We start from the raw sequence: 20,966 nt of genomic DNA on the forward strand, positions 1-20,966 counted from the left end.
AACTTGTTTTCAATTTTTTTGAAGAGAGGTTCAGTTAATATAGCCCCATACTCAAGCACCAAATGAAGGAACTGACAGGCATTTACTTTTAAAAACGCAAAGCAATTCTTTTGCAGGCTTATGCCCCATTATTTAAAAAAATAAATCACTCTTTGGAATTGCACAACTCTGATATTCAATCAAAATTTCTAATTAAAATCTCCATCAACTGGAAGAATCAGGTACGTAAAGTGAGGAGTTTTCCGAAATTCTTCACCACCAAGCAACAATATCTTGGTTTTGGCTAATTTTGGGCCTCAGATCAACACAAAAGATTAATGAGAACCGCATCATCTGCATATAGTCACACAGGGATTGGCAAGAATTGGCCCTCGAAAGTTCATTACCTGTTTTGCACAAGTAATCTCCAAGGCAAGTAATGAAAATTAAAAAGATGAATGGTGCCAATATGCATCCTCGTCTAACCCCAGCGGCACAGTTGAGAACTCTTCTGTTAAATCCCCATTCCTGCTGTATCAAACTCTAGTTAAGGTATGCCGGTGAAGCCTACTGAGCATGGTAATAATTGCACTATCAATTTCTAATTGTGTCATTGTTGACTATAGTGTAGAGCAATTTACTGTGTTAAAGGCACATGTTAAGCCCATGAAGGTCAGGTGGACACAAACGTTTTTTGCCTTTGTATATTTTTGGACAATAAAGATAAATTGAGGGACTGCTCGACGTTTCCTAGGCCTGGGTGAAACCGAACTGGAAGTCTGGGAGCCCTTGGGTCCCAGTCACCCAAAGTTCCAATTTAGCCAAGATTTTCCTGCCAAGATCTTTACCATGCTATCTAACAGGGAGATTCAGCTGCAATAGTGGGGTTGGCTTCTGTCCCCTCTTTTCTTTAAAAATGGGGACGATGTTAGCCTCCTGCCATGTCTTGACTAGGGGGTACAATTGCACATATTATAACATTGGTTATTATTGGAGCCCAGAGTTGCGGGAAAGATTTAAAAAGATCTGATAGAATTCTGTCAGGATCTGGGTTTTCTCTGAGGGGCTACTCTCAATGGCTAGGGTGACATCTGACACCTTGCTTGGCCTACTCAGAACTACAGCAGCATTCAGGTCACAGGGGGCAGCGGAGTCTGAGACCATGTTAATAGTCTGGGTATTAGAGCCAAATACTTTTTTAAATGGTCCACCCAATCTTTGTATGGTACAAGGGTCTGGACTTTTGGCATTTAGTCCCCCAACAAATTTGGAGAGTTGATGAGCTGCCAGAAGGCTCCGGGTCTTTCAGACTGCTTGCAGTCCTTAGATATTCCCAGGCTTTCTCCTATATTTCAATTTTCTTTTTCCTGAACACTTCTTTATAGGCTCTTCCTAGCCATTGCTACTCCTGCTTGGTCTCGTGGATGCTTGCTAAGAGCAAGCTTTAAAGATTTGTGGGTCTTGGAGCAGGCACTGTTAAACCATCTAGGGCTGTCACTTATTTTTGTGGAGCTTTTAGTTAGTTTTGGTGCTATGTAACTATTTAGGGAGGTATACGCTTGGATGACATCTGCTGGATGTGAGTGCACTTAGTTATTTACTAAGAAAGTTCTAAGAAAGACCTGTTTATCCATTTCTCTCACTAGATATTCACACCCTTATTCTTATTGTACTGTACCCAGTGTTGCAGTTCTTTATGAGTGTCACTTCCCAATACTAAGTTAAATACTATTGTTAGGAGGTTGGGATCACTTATGCAACTAGTCAAGACTTTACAACCTTTAAAAATTGATAACAGTTCCTTGGAGATTAGTGTGATGGCATTTGATCCTAACCCCACATATGTTGGAGTTTGTGTAGTGCCTATACTTTTACTTTACTTTACTTTTACTTCATTTGCATTTGTATAGCGCATAAGTCACCCGAAGGTCTCAGAGCGCTTGCAGAAGAAAAGAAAAAGAGCTCCTAGTTGTGTACCCACATAGCAGGCGTGCAGGGCTAGAACAGCCACGTCTTTAGTAGTCTACGAAACCTGAGGTAATCGGACTCTGTCCTAATCTGGAGGGGAAGGGAATTCCAGGTTTCTGGGGCGGTCTTGCTGAATGCCCTGTCACCATTTCTGGATGTGCGCACCCTCGGGATGGTGAGAAGGGATTTGCCAGAAGATCTAAGCATTCTTGCTGGTTTGTGGGCTTTTAGCTTGCGTTCCAGGTATGCTGGACCGTGCCCATTGATGGATTTATGGACCAGGCAGCATAGTTTGAACTTAATACGCTTTTGTACTAGAAGCCAGTGTAAGGACTTTAGGCACGGCAGAGATGGAGTGCGGGCCGGTAAATCCAGCACCAGCCTAGCAGCGGTGTTCTGGAGGACCTGTAGGCGGGCCAGGAGAGTGATATTTATTGAGGACAGAAGTGCATTTCCATAATCAATCCTGCTGATAATGAGTCCTTGTACTAGAGGCATGCGAGCTGAGAGAGGTATCCATTTAAAGATCTTCCTCAACTTGCGTATAAGGCCGAAACCAGTTTGCACTACTTTACTTATGTGGTCAGCCATGGAGAGCTTATCATCGATAATTACCCCAAGATTCCTGACAGAGGGTTTGGGCAAGGGGCAGGGGCCGAGAGAAATTGGCCACCAGTCGTCTGACCATATTTTATCGGCTTTTCCAAATAGCAAGACCTCCGTCTTACCAGCATTCATCATTAAAAAGTTCTGGGTCATCCAGTCATGGATAGATACCATGCACTCTTTAAACTCTTTAAACCTTAGTTTGAATTCATCTGGGTTATGGTTTATAGTGACAAGTATTTGGGTGTCATCTGCGTAAGACACGGTTCCAAAACCGTGCTCTCGGATGACCCTTGCCAGGGGGGACACATACAGATTAAAGAGTGTAGGGCTCAATATTGACCTCTGGGGAACACCCTTATCATTGTCATGGAAGTCGGAGGCATGAGCTCCGACTTGGACTTTGGACCGCCTGTTGGTCAGATAGCTCTTTATCCAATATAATGCGGAGCCCTCGACACCAACCTCAACAAGACGCTCTAAAAGAATGCGATGTGAGATGGTGTCGAAGGCCGCAGATAGATCGAGGAGGACAAGTATGGCAGACTGGCTGGAATCAAGAGTCATTCTTATATTGTCTACGATTTCCAGCAGGGCTGTTTCGGTACTATGCGACGCCCTGAAGCCCGACTGGGATGGGTCCAGGAGCTTATTGGTTTCCAGATGGCTAATGAGTTGTATATTTACCTTCCTTTACCCCTCTTTCTATATAGAGCGGGGTCCCCTTAACCTGAGCGAGTGCCAGGAGAGGTGTTGCTCTCTCCATACTATTGATGGGTGAGTTTTTCTAACTATCACGCTGAACAAAGTTTCACACACGAACAGCTGTTTATAATTATTTACATTGTTGTTTTGCTGTGCCTATGATCTATGTTTATTATCTTTGTATCCACAGGAGAGTTTTAGTGACAATGATATGAGACTATCACACAATAATTATTGACTGGTAGGTCCACTTCATCATTATTTCTTTTTTTCACTGTTGCAGTAGTGAATAACATACAGGTCTTGAAGAAAGCCTGGTGAGGCTGAAACATGTTGACCAAACTTCTTCACAACTGATAGTAATATTTGTTTGAGATACTATCGTCACTCTGCTTTTAACTTTGCCATTATGCTGATCCTCCTCTGAATAAAATTGCACTCTGGCATCATAACAGGCAATTTTAACATCACTTTTACACACTTGTTTGAGCACTGCAACCTTGTACCTTTCAACCTTTCTATATATCCAACTGGCTGTCTTCCTCATACTGGTGGATCTTTCACTAGTATCTCTCTATACACAACGATGAGAGATTTCTAGTAGATACCAGTTTCCAACAAAAAAACCCAGACGATGAGTTTCTGCCAACGGGTAGGCTGATGGGTCCACTTTTCACCTTTTGATATTCACACAGGTGTGTTTTGTCCTCCTTCTCTCCTTTCTCTGACTACTCTCCATACACTACATTCGAGTGTTCATTGTAGTCCTCCATAGACCCTTAGCATCCCCTGTGTATTATTATTAATTAGGGACTCCATGACCTTTCCAAATATGGGGAGAAGGGAAATAGGTCGATAGTTGGGTAATGATTTGAGGTCAGCCGAGGGTTTTTTCAGAATGGGTCTTATTACTGCCTCCTTCCAATGAGATGGGACCAAGGAGTGTAGCAGGGACTGATTCAGAGTTTTTGTAATGGCATGGATCAGGATAGGCGCTATTTTAGATAGAATTTGCGGAGAAGCAGGGTCTCCCGGGGCTCCAGACTTCATTTTGGGCAGGGTTAGCTCAACCTCTGTTTCTGAGCAAGGTGAGAATTCCCTTAAGGTGACAGAGCAATTGATGTGGTTCCTGTGGTTGTTATTCGGTGAGCCTATGGCCTGACTTATCGGGGGCTGCTGAGGAAAGAGCTTGTGGATCTCATTGATTTTGTCATGAAAGTACAGGGCCACAGAGTCCACCCATTCTTTAGATTCATTGAGTGGGTGTTGGTTCGCAGAAGGGTTGGTAAATTCTTTGACTATACTATACAGCTCTTTCTGTGAGTTAGCTGCCTGTGTTATCCTAATTCCGAGGTAAACTTTTTTAGCCTCGGCAATCCCTTTCATGTACTGCCTGTGTGATACTTTGTATTGTTCCCTGTCTTTTGGATCTTTTGTGTGTCTCCATTTCCTTTCTACTACCCTGACCGAGTGTTTAACTAGCTCCAAATCCGATGTAAACCAGGGCGAGTTTTTGGTTGGGGGCTTAGAGACCCGCACCGGAGCAATAACATCTAATGCCGAGGCAATTGCGGATTCTAGCTCCTTGGCTGCTGTATTAGGGTCAGTATCCTGAGTGATAACTGGAGGGGAGAAATGCGCAGCGAAGGAGTCAGGAGTGATCTTATTCCATGGCCTACTTAGTTTTACTTGGGTAGTAGTTCGGGGTTTAGTCTGTGGGCCGGCAATATCGAATTTTATGAGAAAATGATCAGACCAGAGGATAGGATCGATCTGCTTGGTCTCTACTTTTGGAGAGTTGCTGCAGATGAGATCTAATGTATGTCCGGCAGTGTGCGTTGGACCTGTGGGAAGTAGGCGTAGCTGTAAGGCCTCAAGGCTCTTTATTAAATCTGTCGTGTGGGGGTCAAGAATTTGGTCCAAATGATAGTTAATATCCCCTAATAAGAGGAAGTTCCCTGTAGCTAGGGCATAGGGCGCTATCGCTTCCACTAATTTCTCCACAAAGTGGGTTTTGGCTCCTGGGGGTCTATAAATGAGGGCCACCTTCCATGACTCTTTGTTTCCTATGGTCATAGAAGCAATACACATTTCGCCCCAGACTTCTAAGTAGGAGTCGTTAATGTGTAGCTTAATGTCAGGTTTATAGATTATGGCCGTTCCGCCTCCCTTTTTTCCGAGGCGGTCAAGTCTATGTATTTTATAGGGGGGGGGAATGGCTATCGCAATGTCGGGCAAGGAGGACTCCTGTAGCCATGTCTCCGTGACAAATAATACATCGGGGTGATCGGAGTTCAGAAGCGACCATATTTCTAAGGCGTGCTTAGGTATGGATCTCGCGTTGCAGTACAGGCAGACTAGATTAGTCTGCGGTCGGGGAGAGGGTGTGCTAGGAAGTTGTTTTGCCGCTAATATTTTGGCTCCCATGTCCCTGCTATTATTACAGGGATATTTGGGTATTATGGTGGTGATATTATCTGTATTCAAGGCATGAAGCTCCAGATTAGTGTATTGTATAGTGCCAAAGTCTTGGTCAAATATTAGATTATTAGCAATGACCACTCTATTCAGCCTATCTCGTATGGGGTGTGCTTAAAGTGTGTTTGCAAACTGAAAACTATATCCCGTTTTGTTACAATAAAAAGAAACCTTCTTTTACTAAAATAACACTAAAGGCAACTTATAGTAATCATTCTACTGTACATATACTCACAAAAGTAAATAATTTACTTGAAAAAAAAAGTAGAAATTCACAGAATAAAGCAAAGGTTTAAGTAATATTGTAGTTAGGTGAATTTCTCAGTGACAACGTTAATGTTTTAAACTAAACAATACTCAGAAATTCAGCTGTTATAGTTAGAAGCACTAACTGTAACTTGCACCCCGCCATGCAATGTTTATGATCTAATATATGACATGTGTTATGACAACATTTGTGACATCACTGATGACATCTCAAATGACATCATTGATGCCATCATTTGTAGTAGAAAATCAATGGGGGGTATTAGGGCTTTTTTAGCTACTCGCAGGGGCTTTTCTTTTCAGTACTATTTTAATTATTATGATTTTAATCATTTTAAATATTTGTATTAGACTGAGCTTGATATCTGTGAAAATGAGCTATGTATGAATTTTATTATATCTTTTTACTCTGTGCTTTAATGATCTTTTCAAAAGATTGAATAAATAATCATTAAATTGATTGACATCACTGATGATATTATTGATGACATCATCCAAACTTCACTCTTGCACATATTGCTCTATAAATTAGTATAACATTAAAGGCTTGTCAGTAAGCACAAAGCAGCGCATGAGGCAAACACATATTACTACTGCCACCACACTTACAACTCACTTTTTTCTACATGATTTTAATTGGTTTCTATAAGGTAACATCAGTAACATCTATATGATGATTCGATCTGGCATTGACATTATAAGGTAACAGTAAATTTGAATGGCATAGGCAGGGGTTTAGGTGAACACTCATTTAGGAAACATTAAAATCCACTTTGTTGGCTCGCATACCGCTTCACTCTGCGGTGCTGCACAGCTGTAAACAGTCAAATTAAAACAGGAGTAACAAAGGGAGACTTAGCCATTATTTCTCAAAACCATTTCTCAATTGAGTCACATATATTTTGCAGAAAGAATTTAACTTGAACAAGCGAAACAAAGGAAAAATGGAAAAAAAAAGCAGAAAAAGAAAAAATAAAGAAGAAAAAATGAACCGATGTCTTTATGGAATTGCCGCTGTGAGCGTGTCTGTCAGTCTATCATATCAATGGATAGCATGTGTATAGTTGCAAGGGCGTGGTAGGTGTGTCAAGGTTGGGGAGGGGGTTTGGTGTGAGGGGGTAGGGTAAAGGAGAGCGGCGGGATGGAAGGCAGGCTGGATGCAAAAAGAGTGGCATGGAACAGTGAGCCAAAGTATCTGTCAGCCACGGGCAGACATACTCGTATATCAATGTGGGTTTCAGAGAGAACTCAGGAGACAAGGGTTCCACCCCAATGAGCGAGTCTAAGAGGGAAGGGGAGCTGTAGACAATTTAGTTTTGATCATAGTCAAATATTCCTGCCATTGTATAGGGGTTTGCCGCAGGAGCGCTGATGCCCGTTTCACGATCTCTTGCTGGTTTGTGCGCTCAGACACCAGTGCCCTACGAAAAACAAGCAACCATGCATTTATATTGGGGCCCTTTGGTGCCATCCATGCCATGGTAATCTTACGTTTGGCCAGGCCCAGAGCAAGGTCAAGGAATTTGTTCAGTCCCTTACGAGACGTACTGCATCTCGTGATGCCCAGCGGAGTGGAGGGGTTCCGCCTCCACTTGCGTGCCATCCATTTCCGCATGTACCGTGGCCACCTCGGACCAGAATATTTGAATAACAGTGCAAAGCCACACCATGTGTGTATATGTGGCTCCCTGATTTCGGCATCTAGGGCATATGTCCATGGTGGCGGTGTACATGCGTGCCAACCTGTGGGGTGAGATACGTGTGATGTTAATAATTAAATTGGGTGTACTTTAGCCTAAGATTGGTTGAGATAGTTTTTGGGTAGTTAAGGCATTGCAGCCACTGTTTGTCAGTAAGGGTGATGGACAGTTCGTCATCCCAGTACTCACACAGTGCTGCCAGTGCAGGCAGGTCGTCCAGTCTGATGGAAGTGTAAAAGGCTGTTACGGCATGTTGGCCACGGCCATGCATGAGCAGTGTTTATAGCAGGTGTGACGTGGTTGGCTCTGCCCGGTCAGTGCCCCATGTTTGCAGGGATTGGTGTGTCAGTAATGCATGTAATAGAAAGGAGCCCTATGGTGCTCCGTAGGTGTCTACCAGATCCTTGAATGTTTGCAGTTGCACGTCTGGGTAAATGTCCCCCCATGTCTCTAACCCACACTCCCTTCATAATCTCAACTTCGGGCATCCCTGACAGGAGAATGTGCTGAGAAGGAGCTCCAGTGGTAGGCTAGGGGGGTATGGCGCTGGTCGGTTCCTAGGTATCACATATCTGGACCAGTGCCATCTGGCCGCTGTCATTAAAATGTTGCCTCGCCGCTTCTGAGTCGGTGTAGTCGTTTCCGACATCCATTCCAGTAACTTTGGTGGGTCCCTGGCCAAGGCTCCCATAGTCGGCTCAGTGAGGTTGTTTTTGTCAAGCCACTACATTGGCTGCTGCATAATATCGCTCAGAGTTTGGGGTACCCAAGCCACCATCCGACAATGGCAGGTATAGTTTATAGAGAGCCACCCTGGCCCTCGAGTTTTCCCATATCAGGGAGACCAGTAAGGATTCCAGGTCCCTTAAGATTCTCTGAGGGAGGTGATAGGGGAGTGTGTAGAAGAAATACTGGAGGCGGGGAAGTACTAAGATCTTTGAGATGGCCACCTGACCCATGGGTGACAGAGGGAGGCCCAGACAAAATGGGAGGGTCGATCGGCCCGCGTTATGTAACCGACCAAGGTTCCCATCTACGGTATCCGTCCCCTGATGGTCGATCTGGAGCCATAAATATTTGAAAGAGTTGAATGCCCATGTCAATGGCATGACTAGCGCCATTTATCTCTGTGCCGGTGCTGCTACCATTGGTGTCATTGGGAACACCACCTACTTAGTCCAGTTGGCGTGAAGTCCGGATACACTTACACGTAGATCCATAATCGACTGCAAGATTACAGAACCCTGCCAGGTAGGTATGTTAACACATCGTCCGCGTACAGCAACACAATGTGCCATCGTCGACTGGCCTGTATGCCCCAATCCCTGACCCGTTGCTTCAATCTGCATGGCAATGGCTCCTTGGCCAAGGCCCATCTTCACTCTAGCCTGTGGTCTAAAATATAGCAGCCGTATCCACCGTATAAAATTGGGTCCGATACGAGTAGTGCAAGTAAGTGTGCGCCTGGGGATTCAGCCTGCACCATACATCGTGGACCTGCATGTTGGATACCCTTTCTGACATGTGTTGTGCTAATTTAATAGATTGCGCCCCCAAAAGAGTGGGACGGGAACGATCCAGGCCTAGGTCACACACACCATTAAAATCGCCACCCCAGTACGTGGGGGCAGTGGGGTTCGCAAGCAAGGATTGTGTGAGTGTTTGCAGGAAGATGGACTGGCGTTAGTTCGGGGCGTAGAGAAAAAACAGTGCCAAGGGGGACCCATTCAGGAGTCCTTTCATGGTAATGAAAAGGCCCTGTACCTCCACTCTGGAATGTGTGATTTCCAGTGGGGTCCCCAGAGCAACCCATATGAGCACTCCTCAGGCGTATCCGGAATACACCATACCCAGAATTGTACCCATCCAGGGTTTGCGGAGCAATGCAAGTTTTTGTGTAGTGCAATGCATCTTTCGCAGCAGTGCAAATGTGGTCCAGTGGCTACGCAAGTATTAATATACTTTGTGTCTCTTAGCGCATCCAGCAAACCCCCTTCTATTCCAAGTCAATAGGGAGTAATCCCCAGGCGCCATCTACTTGGTCGTATGGCATAAGCGTGGTGTGTAGCATACCACTGATGAATAGTCTGCACCCCCCCTTGTGGACCACCGCCAACATAATATGACCCAGGTATAACCAATTCTCAGACCCCATTGATTGCAGGCATACAAAGAGATGAACATAATAATCAGAGGTTCCCAACTTCCCACCGCAGGCAGGCCTGTTTGCCAACAGGCATTAGGCCATTCACACTAAATTGCGGAGCAAATTAAACCAAATATAACATATAACAAATAAGAACAAGTGATGTGCTATATCAGCTACTTATCGCTCATTGGGGAGGGTATTGCAGAGTCGGCGTACAGTGTCCTTACCGCCGCCCGTGATTCAGCCTGGCACTCAGCAGGCGTATGTAAGCAGTCTGGCCACTGCAGTTCAAAACATCGCAAAGTTCGGAAAAATCAACCAAATGCATTTGCAGTTTGAGGAGTTAGTGCTGCCCCCCCCCGGACCCACCCACAAAGACAACGCCTCGAGTTGTGAGGCCGTGATGTGCAACGTTCTGTCTGTGATGATATGAGAGTCCTAGTCTTGTCTAGGGGAAGAATCGGGGCGTCCCATGTGTTCGGTCATCTCAATGGCTTGTATCCGCTCCTGAACCACTTGCCCTTTTGTTGGGTGGCACAGTCGACCTTTGTTTCGGCCCCTGCATGAGTCAACTAATGTCCATGGTTGAGAGGGACCTGTCGGTAGTACGGGGGGCTCATGTGCCAAGCCCTCTTGATCAATCCAGGCCCAAGCCTCTTCAGGCGTATTGCAGAAGACTGTGCCCTCCTTGTGAGGGATGTGAAGACGCACCGGTTATTGGAGGGAATATTGAACATCGTGGTCCCTCAAGCATTTTTTGACCTCCAGGTATGTGGAGCAGCAGTGTTGCACAGCCAGAAGGTAGGCTGGATAGACATGAACCGTGGCGTTATCAATTTGCCAAGGGCCCCTGGCATTGGTGACTTGCAGTACGTGATCTCTGTCACAGCGGTTGAAAAATCTAGCCACCACCGCTCTAGGAAAAGCTCCCGGGTTGGGGGGCCCCTGGCACCCTGTGCCCCCGCTCAATTGAGAAGAACTTTGACATCTAACCCTGCAGGACATCTCGTAAGAGACAGGCTTCAAGGAAGAGCTCCATGTTGGGGCCCTCCGCCCCCGCTCTGGAAGACCCACGATGAGGACATGGTTCCAGCATGAGCGCCGTTCCAGGTCTTCCACACGTGCCTTAAGGAAGTCCACCTCCTGTTGGAGGGATTGCAGTTGGATAGTCGCCTCACTTACCGTGGGTTGCATTGACACAACCGTAGACTCGGTTTCTTCCACTCAACCCTTTAGTTTCTTGTGGTCCTCCAGCAGGTACCCCATATCGTCGCTAAGGGAGTCAATCTTCATACCCAGAGTGGTTTTAATGTTGAGTATTGCTGCCAGCAGTTCATCAAAGCGATGTGAGTGATCACTAGAGTTTCCCTGGGTGGGGGGCCATGAGGGGTCTGCACTCCCAGCCCCTGGAGTTGTTGGCTCCACTTCGGAGGTTGTGTCTGGGGCTTCTCTACTCTGGATTCACCCATTGCACCGTCTGCGAGAGGCTGTAGACCAGGTGTTGATCTATGTGTTCCGCAAAGAATCAGGGATTACCAAGGGTCCTGAGGCAGTGCCACAGTGAGGTGCAAAGATAGAGTACAAGAATGAGCAGTGAGGGCATCTCAGGTAGCTGGATTGGAATTATGTGCCTTATCGGGTTTAGGGCGTCTCACATTGCTGCTCCCCACAGCGACAACAGTTGTGGCAGCAGAGTTACCACAGTATTCTTCACTCTATGAAGTCAGTGGTGGGCCCAGGTTGTAAGGTTCATGTATTTGGGAGCATGTTGGCCGTTCTCTCCGGGCTCCCAGGTCTCACCCCTCTCCTGACACAGGTAATCATCATATGTGTCTTCCTGCAGTCCCCAGCGGAATGGAGATGACTTGTGGTTAGCCTGGGGGGGGCTCCCTACACGCTCAAATGTCCCGTGCATAGCCAGGTGTGCATGGGAGCCTTATCCCAATTTGCCTCTCTCATACCAGGATCAAAGTGGGGGGGTGGGGGCTCAGGCACACACTCACAGCTTCCAAGGGGGTGGCTCACAGTAGGTCGTCAGGCTCTCGTTGGCCCCAGGGCTCGCCTCGTCTCAGTGCGGGCCGCCGCAAGTACCGGCTGTAGCTTCAGGCGGACCCATGTCGCTGCTGCTCGTCCCAAAATGGTGTGTCCGACTTCACGGCCCACAGTGAGCCTGGGCCCAAGACTCCTTGACTCAAGCACCAGTGTCCCAGCGGTGACAGCAGGAGAAGCCAAGAGAAACAAGGACCTTGCGCCGGCCAATTGAGTAATGACCTGCGCCAAGCCGCTCCTTTTGCGTCCTGGATCCCCGGGTCCTGACGGTCCCAATCGTGCCTCGTCCACGTGAACAGGGATTGGAGCCTGCCGACAGCTCCGAGATCAGCTGTAGATGGTGCGGGGAGCCCTCCACTGTCTCCTCTATACAGGATACTGGGCCAGGCAAGGTGGGATCAGGATTCTTTCGGCGGACGTAAAGCTAAGCTCAGAGCTCTGCAACCACTCTTGCCGTCATCTTGGCCATGCCCCCCACACTAACAACTCACTTAGGGGCATATTATCAAGCACAGCGTTAACATTATCGCCGCTGTAGCGGCAGAAAACTGCTGCTAAATTGGCGATAATGGGCTTGATAATACGCCGTAGAGAATTCCCATAGAAGGCCATGTTCACACCAGAATACGGGCTTCTATGGGAATTCCCAAGGGCGTATTATCAAGCCCATTATCGCCGCATTAGCAGCAGTTTTCTGCCGCTAAAGCGGTGATAATGTTAACGCCGTTTCTTGATAATATGCCTCTAAAATCTTAAAATCACGAATTATATACAACATTGGGCCTATAATCTATTCTAGAAAAACTAGCACACATGTTTACCTTCGCTACTGATGGATACAGTCTTCTACGTTAAGCATAAATGATCATGCTGACAAGATTCTCTCTAATTACATAAAGCTGCTTACAATACTTAGTATGTGGTATGTCGAATCTTTTCCTGGCTGGAAACGTTTTCTGCAGGACCAAAAAAGCTGTATGGAACATAATGAACACAAGTGAACTGTCACCTGCACACAGAGTTACTCTTCAATGCAAAGATTTATAGCATGTTTAATGCCTCCAAACACGTATGGTGCAATGGTGCATTAGGAGAACATGCATTTTGTAAAAACCTGTACCGATTAGCTGGACACGGGTTGTACACAATTAGGTAGGAAAGTAATATGACAACTATCTGCAACTATGTAAACTATAAAACAAATTAGAACTAGCACAATCAATAGAGAGATATCATCAGATGTCATCAATGATGTAAATTGAAATGCCATCAGTGAAGGTCATAAATGATGTTATAGAACACATCATGAGTGATGTCATATGTGAGGTCATAAGCAGTGCATAGAGTGGGCACAAGTTATAGTTAGTGTCACTAACAGTAACTGCTGAATTTCTGTCTTTTTTTTGTTTAAAACACTAACGTTGTCACTGAGAAATTCACATAACTACAACCTTACTTTACCCACTGTTTTTTTCAACAATTTATATCTATATATTACCTACTGGCGGTCGCCAGTAGGTAGTTATAGCTAGGACTGTGTTTCTATTCAAAGAGCGTTTTTTCTTTTCCCAATAACGTTGGCACCAGTTGACGAATTGTTGCGAACTTCTCAAAACTAGTAGGGCGCTTCCGTCAGCTCCTATGTTGAAAGTTTGAGGGTGATTCAGCAAGCGGGGGCTGCAAAAAAGGGGGGTCCCAAAACGTGTTTTCTCCACGGTAATTCACATAGGAAACTTTAGACACGGCTACAGCCTGAACTGCTGAATAGAATTACACCAAATTTAGCAAAAAGGTAGTGCTTGGTTCAGAAAGCACTCTTTTTTTTAATGGTGTAAATCCGTTCAGTAGTTGCTGAGAAAATCAAAAAATAAAAGTTTCAATATATAGAGGCACGGAAGATCCGCGCACCCTGCCGATCACGAGCTGCATTCTAATTGGCTGTTAACACTTCAAACCCGGAAGTGTTGGCAGCCTTCTTGTGCCTCGGTAGAAGGGAGGCACAAGAAACCAGGGACATAAACACGTAAAACAAGAAAAGGGGGCAGGGTAGAAACACCCTGACCCCCTAGACCTGCTTAGGGGGTCCCACAAGGACCCCCAGGGCCAAAAAAAGCACTTAACTAGCCCACCAGGTACCTCTAGTAAGCACCACAGGGCTGCGTTGCAGAGAAGTGGTCTGAGGCCATCCCCCTTTTTACACCTCTCTGCAACGCAGCTCTGTGGTGCTTACTGGAGGTACCTGGGGGGCTAGTTGAACCCCAGGGACCATCAGGATTCAAGGGGACTTAACCCCCCAACTTAAAACACGGGCGCGTTAGCACAATGGTGAAGGGAGGGGAGGGGCCTGAGGTGACATGTGTGCAAACGGGCCCTGTGGCGCGTTTTAAGTTGGGGAATTAATTCCTCTTCAATCCTGAGGGTCCCTGGGGGCCAACTAGCCCACCAGGTACCTTCAGTAAGTACCAGGGAGCTGCATTGCAGAGAGGTGTTCAGAGACCATGCCCCTTTTTACACCTTTCTGCAACGCAGCTCTGTGTCACCTCAGGCACCGCCCCATCCCTTCACCACTGTGCAAACGTGCCCGGTGCGCGGATCCTGCCGATAACAAAAACGAAGCGCGGGCTCCCGCGCTTCGATGCTAATTAGCCCCAGAAGCATGTTCAAAATAAAGTGTGGGGGGCCCAATCCCCTCCCACACTGCTTCGCGGCTCCTGCCCTGCCATAGCAAAGTTAGTTTGAATTTTGAAAGAGAGAGCTGGGAAACCTGCTCTCTCTTTTAAAATTGAAACCAAATTGCTTTTCCACAAGGGGAGCTGCATGTTAGCAGCTCCCCATGTGGAAAAGCAATGCCGGCTTCTGAGGGATGAGGGGAGCTGGTGGGACCGTGGGGGGATTGGGGCCACCCCCACGGCCCCCATAGAGAGGGCCAGCCATGGGGGATGATGTTCCCAGGGCTACAAGTGGCCTTGGAGGGGGGCCACGTGGCACCCTACCCCAAAGAAAAATAGATAGGCCGGCCCAGGGAATGGGGTCCCTTGGGCCATAACTGGCCAGAGGAGGGGGGCAATGCAGCCCCCCTCCAAAAACAAGTGAAAGCTTTTAAAAAAGGCCATGCCCCGGAGGATGGGGTCCCCGGGGCTTATTAAGGCCTCGGGAGGTGGGTCGCGCGGCTCCCTTCCCAATTTCTTATTTTAAAACAAAACAATTAGGGGGCAGGCCCTGGGGGATGGGGTCCCCAGGGCCAAAAAATGAGAAAAAGAAGGGGGGCTACGCAGTCCCCTTCTTAAAAAAAAAAAAAGACCGGCATTGCGCTGGAGGCCACACCCCCTCCTTTCAGCACTCTGCAAACGCTCTCCTTGGAGTGTTTGCAGGTGGAGAAAGAATTCCCCTTGAATACTGGGGGTCCCTAGGGCCAACTATCCATCATGAACCTCCAGTATGCACCAGGGGGCCGCGTTGCAGATAGGTGTTCTGAGGCCACAACCCTTTTTACACCTCCCTGCAACGCAGCTCGGTGGCCCTTAATCGAGGTAGCTTGTGGGCTAGTTGCACTCCAGGGACCCTCAGTATTCAAGGGGAGTTAATCCCCCAACTTAAAACGTGCCACGCGGCGCGTTTGCACAGTGGTGAAGGGAGGGGGCGGGCCTGAGTTGACATGTGTGCAAACACACCCTCCGGAGCGGTTTAAGTTGGGGAATGAATTCATCTTCAATCCTGAGGGTCCCTGGGGGGGCAACTAGCCCACCAGGTACCTCCTTTAAGCGCCACGGAGCTGCATTGCAGAGTTTTGTACAAAGGGGCATGGCCTCTGAACACCTCTCTGCAACGCAGCTCTCTGGCGCGTACTGGAGGTACCTGGTGGGCTAGTTGGCTCCCAATGGCCCTAAGGAATGAAGAGGAAATAATTATTTAACGTAAACCACGCCACAGGGTGTGTTTGCGGACATGTCACCTCAGGCCATGCCCCTTTCCATCACCACTGTGCAAAAGCGCCCTTGGTGCGTTTTTAAGTTAGGGGATTAGCTCTCTTTCAATACTGAGGGTCCCTGAGGGCCAACTAGCCCAACAGGTATCTAGAGTATGCGCCAGGGAGCTGCGTTGCAGACAGGTGTTCAGAGGCCATGCCCATTTTTACACCTCTCTGCAACACAGCTCTGTAGCGCTTACTGGAGGTACCTAGTGGGCTACTTTGACCCTAGGGATCCTTAGGATTCAAGGGGACTTAATTTCTGAACTTAGAACGGCCACAGGGTGCATTTACACAATGATAAAGGGAAGGGACGGGCCTGAGGTGACGTGTGCAAACATGCCCTGGGGCGCGTTTTAGATTGGGAAAAAAATTCCCCTTCAATCCTGAGGGACCCTGGGGGCCAACTAGCCCACCAGGTGTTTCCAGTAAGCATTGCGTTGAAGAGAGGTGGTTCAGGCTGTGCCCCCTTTTACACCTCTCTGCAATGGTGTTTACTGGACGTACCTAGTGGGCTAATTTGCCCCGAGGGACCCACAGGATTCAAGGGGAGTTAATCTCCCAATTTAAAACGGCCACAGGGTGTGTTTACACTGTGGGGAAGGGAGGGGACGGGGCCTGAGGTGATGTGTGCAAACACGCCCTATGGCACATTTTAACTTGGGGAAATAATTCCCATTTAATACTGAGGGCCCATGGGGGCCAACTAGTCCACAAGGTGCTTCCAGTAAGCGCTACGGCGCTGCGTTGCAGAAAGGTGGTCCAGGCCATGCCCATTTTTTCTGAAAGGCAGCTCTGTGGTACTAACTAGAGATACCTGATGGGATAGTTGTACCCAAGGGACACTCAGGATTCAAGGGGACTTTATCCCCCAAATTAAAACGGCCACAGGGCGTGTTTGCACATGTAAGCTCAGCTCCCCCTCTCATCACCAGTGTGCAAACGCGCCCTGTGGCGCATTTTAAGAGGTAGTTTTAACCCCCCTGCCCTATTATATACTAGGGGCTTACAGAGGAGGTCATGCTAATAACATGGGTACCCCAACGCATAGTGTTCCCTAGTGTATGTAGGTGTTTTAACTGTATTCTAAGTGTCTTTTAGCTTAGCACTGGCTGTAGGACTGGCTAGTCAGAGTCAGTTACCACCAGTACCCATCTGAAATATTTGAGGGTAGAGGATGATTTTGAAACAAAGGCCTCTTTCTGCTCTTCTGTTTGTTCTTTCTGCAAGTCTTCTTTCTTCCTGCACTTGTCTTCATCTTTGTGGACTTCTGTTGCTTCTTTCTACATTCCTTTTTCTTCTTACTGTGTGTTTTTTCTTCTTTCTTCACATGTCCTACCTCTGTAGGCATAGTTAGAAATTAGCATTCAAAAAACCTTTGAAATTCCCTGAAAAAACATAGGTTTCAGGCACGTTATAGTTAGGAATTAGCATTTAAAAAACCTTAGAAATTCACTGAAAAAACCATAAGTTTCAGGGGTGTTATGGTTAGCTGGACATGTCACTCGTACAAAACCATAGAAATTCCCCCGTTAGAGTTAGTTCAGCTTACTATAACTCGCGCGTCCGCAATGCACTGCTGATGACGTCACATATTAGATCACTCATGACATGGTCAGTGACATCACTCTTGACATCACTGATGACATCTCCAAACACTGACAGACGTGTTTCGGCATATTGCCTTTTTTAATGTCAGTTACATCACTGTCAAACACTAAAACAAAAAACTAACACTTTGGGTTACGTAATTTCATTGACAGTGAAGATGGTCGTAAAATGAACCAAATTCATTTAATCACAGTGGTGGCCATCTTAAAACGTGAAAAAACAATAAACTTAATATACAGTCATTAGTGCCATGAAACCAGCAGTTTATCGTACATTCACTAAGTGAAAGAATGCAAATAACTTCACTTTGCTCAAAATAAGAATTAAAAATAGTACATTGCTAATTTATTATCTCATTGGAATAACCAGATTGTCTCTTACATGTAAGGATTAATTCCATTTCTCCATTATAGAGACAAGGCAACTAGTACCAACAATGGATTATTCAGACTAGATCCCTGAAAGGGCAGAGAGAGGAATTCAGCTGCTGCGCAAACGAATTCATAAGATTTTATTCAAGGATGGGTCATACGAATCTTATTGCTATAAGCCTGTGTGCAGTTACAGAATATACATCAACAATTATGTTTCTCAGCCATTTTCTGCACCCAAGTTACAAATACCAGGAAAAATATAAGTAAATCACCCTAGTTTGAGGGATAGATCCACATATCTGTCTAAGCAAGCACCATGATAACTGTGTGTCTGTACGAACTCATGTCTGTGGTCCCAAATCTTATTCCAAATGTACCGACATTTACTCATCGTTATTCAGGCCTACCAGGGCCTTGGTCTGAAGGTCAATAATATATTTGGATCCTAAGACAAGTTGGGGCATATTATCAAGGGGGTTTCTCCGTTTTTTTGGCTTTAAAAGCCAAGAAAGCGGAGATAAAATGATCTCCCTATTCCCCAGCTGTCGCTAACACCAGAGTAGGAGATAGCGACCATCTTGGGCCCCACTTTGCATGTCAGTGATGTTTATCACTAATGACATGCAAAGTGTGCGTGCCAAGATGTTAGCGACTGGAAACAGTCGCTAACATCGCTATCTCCTATTACCAACGTCTGGAGATATTCGCACTAAGCGCGAATATCTCCAAAAGCTAACACCTGCCCGGAGCAGTTCTTAGCTATGTTATCTAATGGGAGGTGGATAACATGGCTAAGAGCATTAGCTCGGTAATGCATGAATATCGCTGACTTTTCAGCGATATTCATGCATTGCGGCCGTTTTTTATCGCATTTGCGATAAACCTTGGTAATACCAAGATTTATCTGCGATAAAAATCGCCGCAGCTCAGCGGTAAAATTTTGTCTCTAACCAAGCAATAGCGATAATTATCGCTATTGCTTGGTAATATGCCCCGTAGTTTTCTAATTCTGTCTCCCCCCTCTTTTATTTTTAGGTACCTGATCTAGACGGGAAATTTTTAACAGATCACAGTTGCTATTGTGAGCAGATTTGAAATGTCGGGCCACTGCGTAGGTGGGATAATTTTTCGTGATGGCCCGCATATGCTCCAAGATGCATTTCTTCATCCGGTGAATGGTGCTCCCTATGTATCTTTTAGGGCATGGGCACTCAAGGCAGTATGCTGTAAAATCAGAGTTACAATTTAATAATAAATTGATACTCCTGAATTTACAAGAGCATTCTCCCATGGTGTTATATTTCGACATTTTACTGCTGAATTTACAAGCCTTGCATTTCATGCAAGGAAAGAGCCCCTGAATCTGTTCTATCCTGGAGGGAGTAGTGGTTTGATAGTGGCTCTGTACCAGATGATCACTAAGTGAAGGACACATCTATACGTGATCTGAGGTCTGTAAAATGTGTCAGTTTTTCTTGAAGATCTGCATCACTTTATGTGATTTTTCATTACAGTGCTTGATCATTCTAACTGTGTAAACCTCAATATTGCTTATGGGATGAAAGAATCCATTCAAAAAATTCATTAATATTTACAATCATATTCCCCTTTATACAATACTAGCCTACTTAAAGATATTTAGGGGGAGTCTCCCATGTCAAGGTAGGCCCTCTGACTTCTGGGCCCTAAATGCAAAGATAAGATATATATCTTAGCATTTGCACTCACATCCTGTGACTTACGTAAGTCTGACCATCCAGGGTGCAAATTCGAATTAGTCTCTTCCTCTATCACTCCACACACTGACAAGATCCATAAGGCCCAAATTCAAACAATTCACGCCAACCTACACAGGGAGCCCTCTAACAACAGCAGAGTCGTAAATAGCAACAACCTCAAGCAAGTGAACTTCACTCAGACTCCTACTTCACACACGCCTATACATCTGAAATGTGCACTACCCAAGTGTAGATCAGCCAGCAAACATGCCTCTGATATCTTTGACCTCATCCAAAACAATGAGCTAGATATCATCATCCTCAAGGAAACATGGCTGAATATTTTTTCCACCCCTATCTTAGACCTCTTAGTACCTATTAGAGCTTCCTGTGTGCAGTGGAGCGGGGTAGGTCTCCCAGCAGGCTCCTAGCGGGAGCAGGGACACCACAGGCTGTGTCTTTAACACTCCGCTGCCACTGATGAGGCAGGACGAGATACCTAAATAGGTTGCTTCTTTCCCTATAAGTAATAGTCCCATGGGAACAACAAGTGGTAGGTAGCTGTGCACCTTGCCACCCATGTGTAGATAGTTTTTATTATTCACTCGGTCCTGAGGAATCACCACTGATCACTTTTGACAACCTGAGGCGAGAACCATTTTGACCATTTGGGAGTGCAATTTTTGTCACATTATAACAAAGTAGTCACCCCTCCCTTTCAACTTTTAAACCAGATTGGGACCCTCTCAGAATAAAAGTTACCATAGAGGACTCCCTTACCTGTCTTACCATTCACTTTGCACATCTATACTCACTTAGGTCCCTCACACCCACGGCACCCATACGGCGAGGAACAGAAGATCTCCGATAAAGAGCCCCTTTATGGGCGCACGTTGGGCATTGTAACGTCGGCCTGACGAGGAGCAGGCCCATATGATGAAGCATGACACCTAGCTTGCTGGGTGTGTGAGGGACCTGTAGTACCTATAGGGGTGGCTAATATACCGCCTAGGAACTTTATACCCTTCTCTTTGTAGAATTAACCTAGGGTACGTACGTGGACCTACTTAAGCCCTATCCGTACCTCCATTTTGTTGTCCTAGTCATGACATAATCTGTCTAGACAAATCTAAGAAGCAGGGTGGTGGACTATCTTGTATACACCTGAATACACTATCTGTGTCTCACATAGAGTCCTCCACACCATCTGCAGTTGAATATATTTGCCTCGACGTCTCTAGTAATCACCTCCGGGTTTGCATACTTCATACTTTTTAACACACTCCTGATGAATTCCTCTTCATTGAACAACTAATGGAAATCATCTCTTCCAATGATGACCCCTCAGTGTCCCAAATCTACCACAGTGATTTCAACCTTCACTAGACTAATCCT

This window comes from Lissotriton helveticus, chromosome 1_1 (assembly GCF_964261635.1).
Source record: "Lissotriton helveticus chromosome 1_1, aLisHel1.1, whole genome shotgun sequence".
Classification (NCBI taxonomy): Eukaryota; Metazoa; Chordata; class Amphibia; order Caudata; family Salamandridae; genus Lissotriton; species Lissotriton helveticus.